This window comes from Lactuca saligna, chromosome 5, assembly GCF_052625555.1.
Source record: "Lactuca saligna cultivar CGN05327 chromosome 5, ASM5262555v1, whole genome shotgun sequence".
NCBI classification, from domain to species: Eukaryota; Viridiplantae; Streptophyta; class Magnoliopsida; order Asterales; family Asteraceae; genus Lactuca; species Lactuca saligna.
The window spans coordinates 270,231,734-270,242,840 of record NC_136421.1 but is presented as its reverse complement, the minus strand read 5'-3'; positions in this window follow the sequence as shown (position 1 = coordinate 270,242,840).

Below are 11,107 nucleotides of genomic sequence, written 5' to 3'. Positions count from 1 at the left end.
GGTGAAGCAGTACTCTGAAAACTTGCCTAAGTGAAACAAATGCAAATTCCACCATAATGGATCCTGCTGGGAATTGCAGTGCTCCAACTGCAACAAGAAGGGACACACTGTCCGGTTCTGCAGATCCCCGGAAAGGCCAATCAACCAGGTCCCTGGTGCTGGTATGACTCAATCATGCTACGGATGTGGAAAAGTGGGCCACTACAAAAGGGACTGCCCCAAAGCAAGAAATGTTGGTGGAGCGGGAAGAGTTCTGGTTATAGGCCATCGGGAAGTAGTTGCTAACCCTACAGTGGTGACTGGTACGTTTCTCCTTGAAAACTCTTATGAATGCATATTATTTGATAGTGGAGCAGAGAGAATTTTCGTAAACTAGAAATTTGCACGCTTACTTAAACAACAACTACGCGCACTTAAAGAACTATTCACTGTAGAAATGGCTAATGGGAAGATTGAGAGCACTAGTATCATATACATAGGATGTACTTTAATTCTAGATAGCCATTCATTTCCTGTCGACCTCATGTCGGTCTCGATTAAAAGCTTTGACGTCATCATCGGCATGGATTGGCTGAGTCTTCATCGCGCCGACATCATGTGCTACGAAAAAGCAGTCCGTCTAAACCTCCCGTCTAACGAAACTCTCATTATATATGGAGACAAAACCGGCACGAGTATTCGTATCATCTCAAGTATTCAAGCACTGAAGTATCTACGTAAGGAATATGGTGCATTCTTTGCTCACGTTGTCGATACGAGTCTTGAAATGAAAGACCTGAAGAATGGTAGTGAGTTTCTTTCCCGACATCTTTCCAAAAGAACTACTAGGATTACCTCTGCAACGACAAGTCGAGTTCAGAATCGACTTAGCCCCAGGAGCTACCCCAGTAGCCAAATAGCTCTATCGATTAGCACCAGCTGAGATGCAGGAACTATCTGGTCAACTTAACGAACTACTCAGCAAGGGATTTATTATACCAAGCTTCTCACCCTGGGGAGCACTGGTATTGTTTGTTAAGAAGAAAGACGGATCATTCCATATGTGTATCGACTACAGAGAACTCAACAAACTTACGGTCAAAAATCGTTACCCTCTGCCTCGCATAGACGATTTATTTGTCCAACTGCAAGGGGCAAGTTACTTTTCCAAGATTGATCTAAGATCCTGTTATCACTAGTTATGAGTGCTAGTGGAGGATGTTCCAAAGATAGCCTTCCGAACTCGTTCCGGACACTACGAGTTCGTGTTGATGCCATTCGGGTTGACCAATGCGCCCGCAGTATTCATGGACTTAATGAATAGAGTATGTCGCCTTTACTTGGATCAGTTCGTCATCGTCTTCATTGATGACATACTGATCTACTCTCGAAGTAAGGAGGAACATGGTGATCACCTACGACAAGTTCTAGGAACCTTACGATCGGAGAAACTCTATGCGAAGTTCTCGAAATGTGAATTTTGGATCCGAAGAGTCGAATTCTTAGGACACGTGGTTAGCGAAGAAGGAATCAACGTGGACCCTTCCAAAATTAAAGCCATTGAGAACTGGTCAGCATCGAAGACGCCGACAGAAATTCATCAATTTCTAGGTCTCGCCGGCTGCTACCGCAGATTCATACAGAACTTCTCTCGGATTGCGAAACCTCTTACTACACTGACCCAGAAGGGCGTGGCCTTTGACTGTGAAGAGAAACAAGAAAAAGTGTTTCAAACGATGAAACGAGCCTTATCCACCGCACCGATACTATCCCTCCCCGGAGGGATAGAAGACTTCATTGTATACTGCGATGCATCCAACCAGGGGATCGACAGTATTATGATACGATGAGGTAAGGTCATCGCCTATGCCTCAAGGCAACTGAAGACACACGAAGTCAACTACACTACACATGATCTTGAGCTGGGAGCAGTAGTGTTTGCTCTGAAGATCTGGAGACACTACCTGTATGGTATGAAAAGCACTATCTTTACAGACCACAAGAGTTTACAACACATATTCGACCAGAAGGATCTCAACATGAGACTACGACGGTGAGTCGAGCTACTTAATGACTACGAATGAAAAATTTGTTATCATCCGGGTAAAGACGTAGTAGCAGGCGCCGTAAGTTGGAAAGAATATTCTGGTCGAAGGGTCAAATCATTGACCGTGACTATCCATTCGCATCTGTCCACACAAATTAAGGAGGCTCAACTTGAAGCCCCTTGAAACCTGAAAACGTGGCAGTTGAATCCCTTAGAAGAATGGATAAGAACTTAGAAGTCAAGGGTGGTGGAGCCTTATATCTCATGGATCCGATCTGGACACCGAAACACGGTGGCTTCAGAGACTTGGTCATGACCGAAGCGCACAACACTCGATATTCTGTCCACCCAGGTTCAGTTAAGATGTATCTGGATCTTAAAAAGTTATACTGGTGGCCTAACATGAAAGCAGAGATTGCTACCTTCGTGAGTAAATGCCTTACTTGCGCAAAGGTCAAGGTGGAATACCAGAAATCCTCCGGTTTACTACAGGAACCAGAGATACCAGAATGGAAGTGGGAGTGGATCACTATGGATTTCATAACCAAGTTGCCCAAGAAAACGGGTGGACTTGATACCGTTTGGGTCATCGTCGACTGATTGACCAAGTCCGCACACTTCCTGCCTATCAAAGAAACTGATAAGATGGAGAAGCTTACAAGAACATACATTAGGGAAATCGTACGACTGCATGATGTTCCTATATCCATTATCTCTGATAAAGATAGTAGATTTACTTCAAGGTTCTGGCAGTCACTACAAAGTTCCTTAGGAACAAGGATGGACATGAGTACAGCCTAGCATCCTCAGACCGATGGACAAAGTGAGAGAACCATCCAAACAATGGAAGATATGTTGCGAGCCTGTATGATCGACTTTGGGAAGGAATGGGATACTCATTTACCCCTTTTCGAATTTTCCTACAACAACAATTATCATACGAGCATCAAGGCTGCTCCATTTGAAGCCCTATATGGTTGGAAGTGCAGATCCCCTCTGGCTGGGCTGAAGTGGGTGACACCCAGTTAGCTAAAGGACGAGTTCCTGACAGCACTCACACAGGTCCGAAAATCATTCAGGAAATGATAGAGAAGATCATTCAGATTCATGAACGATTGAAAGCCTTTAGAGACCGACAGAAAAGCTACGCAGACAAACGAAGGAAACCTTTGGAATTCCAGGTGGGAGACCGTGTTCTCTTGAAAGCCTCACCCTGGAAGGGCATTTATATGCTTCGAAAAGCTTGGGAAGCTTAATCCAAGATACATAGGGCCTTTCGAGATTCTCGCTAGAATCGGCCCTGTAGCTTACAAACTAAACCTACCCCACGAACTCAGTAACATACATTCTACATTCCACGTCTCAAACTTGAAAAGTATCTATCTGACGAGACTCTTGTAATCCCACTCGATGAGATCGAGATCAACGAGAGCCTCAACTTCGTGGAAGAACCTGTAGAGATCATGGACCGTGAAGTGAAGCAGACGGTGCAAAGTCGCATCCCAATAGTGAAGGTTCGCTGGAACGCCAAGCGAGGACTAGAATTCACATGGGAGCACAAGGATCAAATGAAATTGAAATATCCTCATCTCTTCACTTAGTTATTTGTAACTACTTTATTTGCTTAAAATTTAATTTCGGGACGAAATTCCCTCTAACGAGGTGATGATGTGACAAACCGAAATTTTCATTCGTACAAACCCTACATTCAAGCACTTCAAATAAAAGTCAAATACTTTTCTGCTATTTTTTAGCCGGTTTAAAGTCTGTTTGAGTGTTGTAAAGCCTAGTACTTCAAGAGGTAAACTTAGGAAGTATGCTTTAGAGTTAGTTGTGCAACATTTAAGTCCCAACACTCCAAGAGTTTGGTGTTTACGGCCTAAACATGGAGATTACAGCCGTAAACTCTAAAGGAGTATAAATATGACACTTAGTCATTTTATTCACTTTTTACCATTTTCAAACCAAGAAGCCATTCTCTCTCAAGCATCATCCGATTTTCCTTCTTGATCTTCAACTTAGTAAGTGTTTTCCTCCTTGATTAGTTTATATACTTCATCATCTAGTGATCTTCATGATTTCATCCATGAATTATCCACATTTTCATAGATCTTCAAGTGTTCTTCAAAATATGGGTTATTATATGTTAAATGGGATCATTGTGTGTGTTCAACTCTTCACTTGACACCTAGCACCTTGTCCAACACTTCCGTACAATCCACTCACTACAGGTGAGTTCATACCCCTTAATAAACCTTTTAAATGTTTTTAAATGCTTTTATGGGGGGGGGGGGGATACAAGTTGAATCATACTAGTTATTATATCAATCACATGTGCTTAATAACTAGCACACAAATGGATTTACTATACTTTAAACTGTTTTGCCAACAAAACTACTTGCAAATGATTCTCAAACACTTTTACATGTTAAACTCTTTATAAAACTTAGTTTTAGTTTAAAAATCTTTACTTTCAATTCTTTAAACTCTTATATTATCAAATCATGTCCAATACATATATAGTTATATAAGTAAGATTTAATTGGATAAATTATATATTTTTGAAACAAAAAATATTATTCAATAAAGAGTTGACCATCAAATGAATTCACGTGAAGATGTGAAGATGACTGTGAAAGATATATAGTAAAATATTCTACAACTAAAAGTTGTTGCACCAAATCCGTCGGTGGGCTTTTAGAAAATTTATCAAAATTTTATAGTATTTAGGCCAACCGACTACATAATATTTATGGATAAATAGATTAAGTTATTACAAAAAAACAACGTAATTAATGAAACTTACTACATCATCTTTAATGGAAATGATTAATAATGATTGTTTTAGACTATGATTAAAGACTCTAGTATTATAAGGTGGTATGTATGCATTAAAACTTTTAAATAACAAAATTGCAAAAATGGTCTCTGTGGCTCGCAAATTTATGTGTTTTTTTGTCCAAAACAAAATGTTGGTGTACCACTGGTTCAAAATTGGATCCCTCTGTTATTTTTGGTTCCTATCTACTTAAAAAGACTATTATGCCTTATAATTTGTTTTTCCATTTTTTATTATCAGTTTTCATTCAAAATAAAAAAAAAAACCCCACCATATTCATTTTTGTGACAACCCGAAATTTTCATTTGTACCAACCCTACAGTCAAACACTTCAAATAAAAGTCAAATACTTTTCTGCTAATTTTTAGTTGGTTTAAAATTTCGTTTGAGTGTTCTAAAGCTTAGTACTTAAAGAGGTAAACTTAGGAAGTATGCTTTAGAGTTAGTTGTGCAACATTTAAGTCCCAAAACTCCAAGAGTTTGGTGTTTACAACCTAAACATGGAGTTTACGGCCGTAAACTCTAAAGGAGGATAAATATGACACTTAGTCATTTTATTCACTTTTTACCATTTTCAAACCAAGAATCCATTCTCTCTCAAGCATCATTCGATTTTCCTTCTTGATCTTCAACTTAGTAAGTGTTTTCCTTCTTGATTAGTTGATATACTTCATCATCTAGTGATCTTACATGATTTCATCTATGAATTATCCACCTTTTCATAGATCTTCAAGTGTTGTTCAAAACACCAAGAACACACACTACTGTTCTTGGACCTTAAGCACCCAATCAAGATTCTATCTTGTAAGTACCCTTGTCCTAGCTGGTTATGTACTTGAATGAACTTGTTTACACTTAGAAAACATCAAGAAAACTAGATCAAAAGGGTGTTTACGCCCAAGGAACCTCCTTGGGTCGTAAACCCTAATTCATGGTTCAAATGAACCCTAGTCCCTTCCTAAGCCTGGGATACAAGTCTAGATCACTTCCTTGTGGAGTATAGGACCTTAAACAAACAAAAGAATCAAGCACACATGAGTTTACGGCCGTAAACTCATGGGGAATGGACCATCGGCCGTAAACTCTAAAAGGTGGTGCAAATTGTGCCATAATTACTTCCTAAGGCTTGGACTTGATCATAAGATACTTAATCTTGACTTATAAAACCTTAAAACACAAAATGGTGCTAATTACCATGAGTTTACGGCCGTAAACTCATGGGGGAAATGACCATAGGCCGTAAACTCCTTTAGGAGTGGTGCTTGGGCCATAAACTCAAATGCAATGCCATACCACCTTTAGATGCAACCCTTTGGTACCTTTAACACTTGAATCAAAGTGTTTTCCATGTCCTAGGGTGTCTTAACTTGGTTAATTAGTTGTTAAATGACTAATTGGATACATATATGTGGGATTATATGTTAAATAGGATCATTGTGTGTGTTAAAGTCTTCACTTGACACCTAGCACCTTGTCCAACACTTCCGTACAATCCACTCGCTACAGGTGAGTTCATACCATACTAGTTATTATATCAATCACATGTGCTTAATAACTAGCACACAAATGGATTTACTATACTTTAAACTGTTTTGCCAACAAAACTACTTGCAAATGATTATCAAACACTTTTACATGTTAAACTCTTTATAAAACTTAGTTTTAGTTTACAAATCTCTACTTTCAATTCTTTAAACTCTTATATTATCAAATCATGTCCAATACATATATAGTTATATAAGTAAGATTTAAAGGACTTAGGACTGATAATACACTCTATTTCCTGTTCCTTGTTTGGTTGTGGACTTAGAGCACCCTATTGTTTCTCCAAGTGTCATTTGACCCTTAGTTATAAATCATGTGTATATGTATAGACATAAAAGCTTGTTATCTTATTTCAATACACTCGGATATATACTCAACATTACTATTAAACTATAATAGGTATAGTTTAGAGTTATACTACTTACTATTTCTAGTACAAAGAAACATACAGAGTCAGTTCATACATGAGTCATACACACTATAAACAATACATACACTACACTATACAACTGAACATACTATAATGAGAGTCAGAGAGAACAAACTACTCAATAGATAGAGAGAACATACACTAGTACATACTATTCATACACACTATATACTATACTAGAGAACTTACTATGATGAGAATCAGGGGAAACATACACTACGCTAATACGTACACTACATGCACACTATAACATAAATGTGAGGCACTACTTTGGGGCATGGAATCTCTGTCATGGCTTGTCTTGTATCTAGAGTCTCCTGGAGGGAGAGCGTGAATTCGTGTATAGATCTATACTGGACTGACCGTCCTACACCTTGCTGCTAGCTACAGTGGGACCTGCAGGTCTTCGGGTGATGAATGTCATAACATCTCGACGTCTTACATCGTCGTGGTTCACTAGGTCGATCAAGTATGGTTAAAATTACATCACATTATACCTTAATTAACAATTGACTGAAGGTAGTTAGCACAATAGTCGTTATAATATTATTATAATACAGTACTTCATTATTTTCCCTTTACATCTACTTTGTGATCTCCTCACAATAAAGAGTAATGTAAAAACTATATTTTCACTAATGATAGTCATGTTTGGGAAAAGTGCTCACTTTTACAAAGAACACACATACAGTACACTCAATGCCTTGGTAGAAGGCTGTTTTTAATGGAAAATATAGGATTTTCTAAGAAATACAAACAATTGTTACAAACATTTTACATACTTTTACACTCAAACACTTACAAACATTTTCATACAAATTAAGACACTAAATACTTATGAAATCACCAACTTTAATGCTGATGAACTCTTTCAAAATAACTTGTATTCTAAGGTCATCAGTAGACAGGTACCGAGGCCAGCTTTTGAGAAGATGGAGCACATAGAAGACTCATATTTTATTTTGATTCATATTTTGGTGTCTTATAAACCACATAACACACTTGTATTAAAATTATATATTAATGCAATGGATGATGTTGTTTTCTTACTTACTATTATTCTGTGTTGTGATACTGTACATGATGTCCTCCACCCCAGAACGTTTCCACCATTCTTGCTTTTTGAGGTGTGATAATTTTCCCTTCCCGTTCAAACGCTAGCCCATTCCCGAATTACAAAATAACAGGTTGTCGTCTACAACCTTGATCGAAGAATCTCCACAGTCAACGGTGCATCTCCACTCGTCTTCCACCATCGACAATCTCCCCCACCGCCTCCCCCTCCGTTATTTAACCTTTCGACACCTTTATGATGGGGGGAATTGATTTCTAGAACCATTTTTAATTTTTGGATCTGAGGGGGGCAATTTTTGGAACTGAAAACATTTGAAAATATTTGCAATCATTGATATTGGTTGCAGGTTGCAGGTTTGTTGTTGATTTTGATTTGGTATGGTTTGGTGTTGAATTTTAGTTTGATTTGAGGATAAAATTTTGTGGTTATCAGAGATGAAATTTGAAAAGTGGTATAAGATGGTGTTTATGGGTAGAGGTTGATCGAAGATGGTTGCTGATGAGAAGAGGTTGAAACACACACATTATCTCTATTGCATCCTCCCGTTCTCAAACAACAATGAAGAAATCGAGCATCAATAGAGAACGTTCTTAAATTGAAGAAATCCTATAAGTTCTTGAAGTGCTTCGATGTATTCCATATTCAATCTATTTTTTTCACTTCTCCGATCTGTAGTTTTCTAGTTATTGTGCTTTGATGTCGATATCAATGAGACGAAATTAAACAAATATTGGTGGTGTTGACGGATGGTAGTGGTGTTGATCAATGGTGGTGGTGGTGATTAGAATATGAAAGATGTTGGCTTAGGCGAGGAGTCTCCGATAGCTTCTGTGGTGGAGATGGAGGAAGATATGGTGGCGATAATTGATTGAATATTTTGAGGTGGTAGTGGTTGACGATGGTGGAGGCGGTAGATTGAAGTCCGGTGGTGGGTCTTTACGAGAGAGAGAGAGAGAGAGAGAAGGGGGGGGGGGAGGTGGTGGTTGGATGTTGAATTAAAAGTGGGGTAGGTTTTTTTGGTTTTTTTAATTAAAATAATACGAAAATAATTAAAGGAAATTAAAAAAGAATCTGTTAAGGGTATAATTGTCATTTTAGGTAGGGTTTGGACCAAAACTACGCGAAAATTATAACCACCGGTGCACCACTAAAACTTTTTGGACCAAAACCATAGAATTTTGCCAACCACATGGACTATTATTACAATTTTGTCCTTTTACAATAAAAGATAGACTAAACTGCACAAGTGGTCCCCGTGGTTTGTTAGAAATTGTCATTTTGGTCCAAAAAGGTTTGGACTAGTGATGTGTATATAAGTGCACTAGTTATAGTCCTACTTTTTAAGATAAAATTTAGACACACAAAGGCAGTGGACCTGTCAATTGGTGGTATAGTTGAATAACCAGGGTATCGAACACAGGGAATGGTAATTAAACTAATGACTAGAATTAACTAAAACAAGTAACAAAAGTAAAACGTTTTCTTTAGTTTTGCAAGACTAGAAACTTAAACAATTAACTAATATGCTAATTAAATAACTAACAACTAAAGCAAGTAGAAAAACAACTAAATTCAATGATAAGAAGACTTATGTTTAGGTTCGATTCATTTACTCCTATTGTTGATTTTATGGCAAGTGCAATGGATTAATTGTTATTGGTTATCGATTAAAGTGATTAGGTTCACATTCGCTATTACCAATCCTTAGAAAACAAATTAATTTAAGCAGTGATCAAGTGATTAAAGTAATGAATTTCCTAATTTATTTATTCGGGTTAAATAAGACTTGTAATTAGCTAATCAAATTACTTATTCAATTAACCTCTTGTTGATGGTTTATCACACAAGCTCACACATTAATTTACCCATTTTCTAGTTAACCCTAGTTTCACATTCGCTATTCCTAGGCACATAACATCGTTTTCACATAAATCATATGAGATAAGCAATTAAGAGATGTTCATACAACTTAATTACTTGTTAATTAACATAAAATAGTTGTGGTTAATGCATAAGGTTCTTTAACAAGCTTAGTAAAACAAAACTCACTAATAAACAATTAACCCAACCATAAATCAACACATAGTCATAAATTTATCTACCCTAAATAGAAGATATAAGGTTTAGCTCATAATTACAGCGGGAAATAACTCAAAAACAAGATCTAGTAGTTCAAACATGTTTAAACCAATAGATAAAGTAAAGTGTATACTCAAATTGCCTTTAATCTCCTTAAAATTGAAGGTTAGGGTCTTCTCCACGAATTCCAGAGCTCTAGCTAAACCTGTAGTTGCAAGTTAATCCCCAAGGTATTCCAGAGAGGGCTTTGGTTTCGGTAATTGGCTTCTATTTATAGTCTTCAGAAAATAGGGGCTACTCGCTGAGTAGATAACCGGCTCGCTGAGTCCCCTTTAAAAATCCGTATACGGCAACGACTTTGTATTTGCTCCGCGAACATTCGTGTGGACTCGTCGAGTTGACGTCCAACTCGCCGAGTCCTTCAGGATTTTGACTCTTTTCTTCTTTTTTTTCTTCTTTCTTCAATTCCCGAGTTCCCGATTGTATTTCCTACTTCCTTTTGCTTCCGAGCTCATCTTTTATACTGAAAATACAATTTAAACATAATTAAGTACCTTTTGTCCATAATTTTCAATAAATTAGCCAAAAAGTAATAAAATTTTGATTGAAATATATACCTAAATATGCACATATCAACTAGCACTACAGGTCCAAAGTTTTCATTTTGTTGCGGTTTTGCTCCAAATCATTTTAAAAATTCTACAAATGATGAATTTACCCCTACCTATTTGTTTTTTCCTTTTCTTTTCTTTACTATTAGTTAATTACAATAAAACAACAAAAATATAAACCTATTACGTAATAGCCCACCCAATCCCCACACCACTGACACCCCTCTTAGACTCTCTCTCTCTCTCTCTAATGTATCGTCGGAATCCAGTGCCTCACCGGAAACTGTCATATCGCCAAAAACAGCCACACACTGCTAGGGTTGCTCCACCTTTTCACCATAAATCCAAACCACCACAGAAGACGAAGATGAAGATCGGGACATCCAACGCCGCATCTGCAACGTCTTCGACGTCCAAATCTGTCTCTTTGTTGTTTGGATTTCTACCACCACTATGACCACCTCAGTGTTAGCGTCGACAAATCCTTGATCGTTGACTCGTT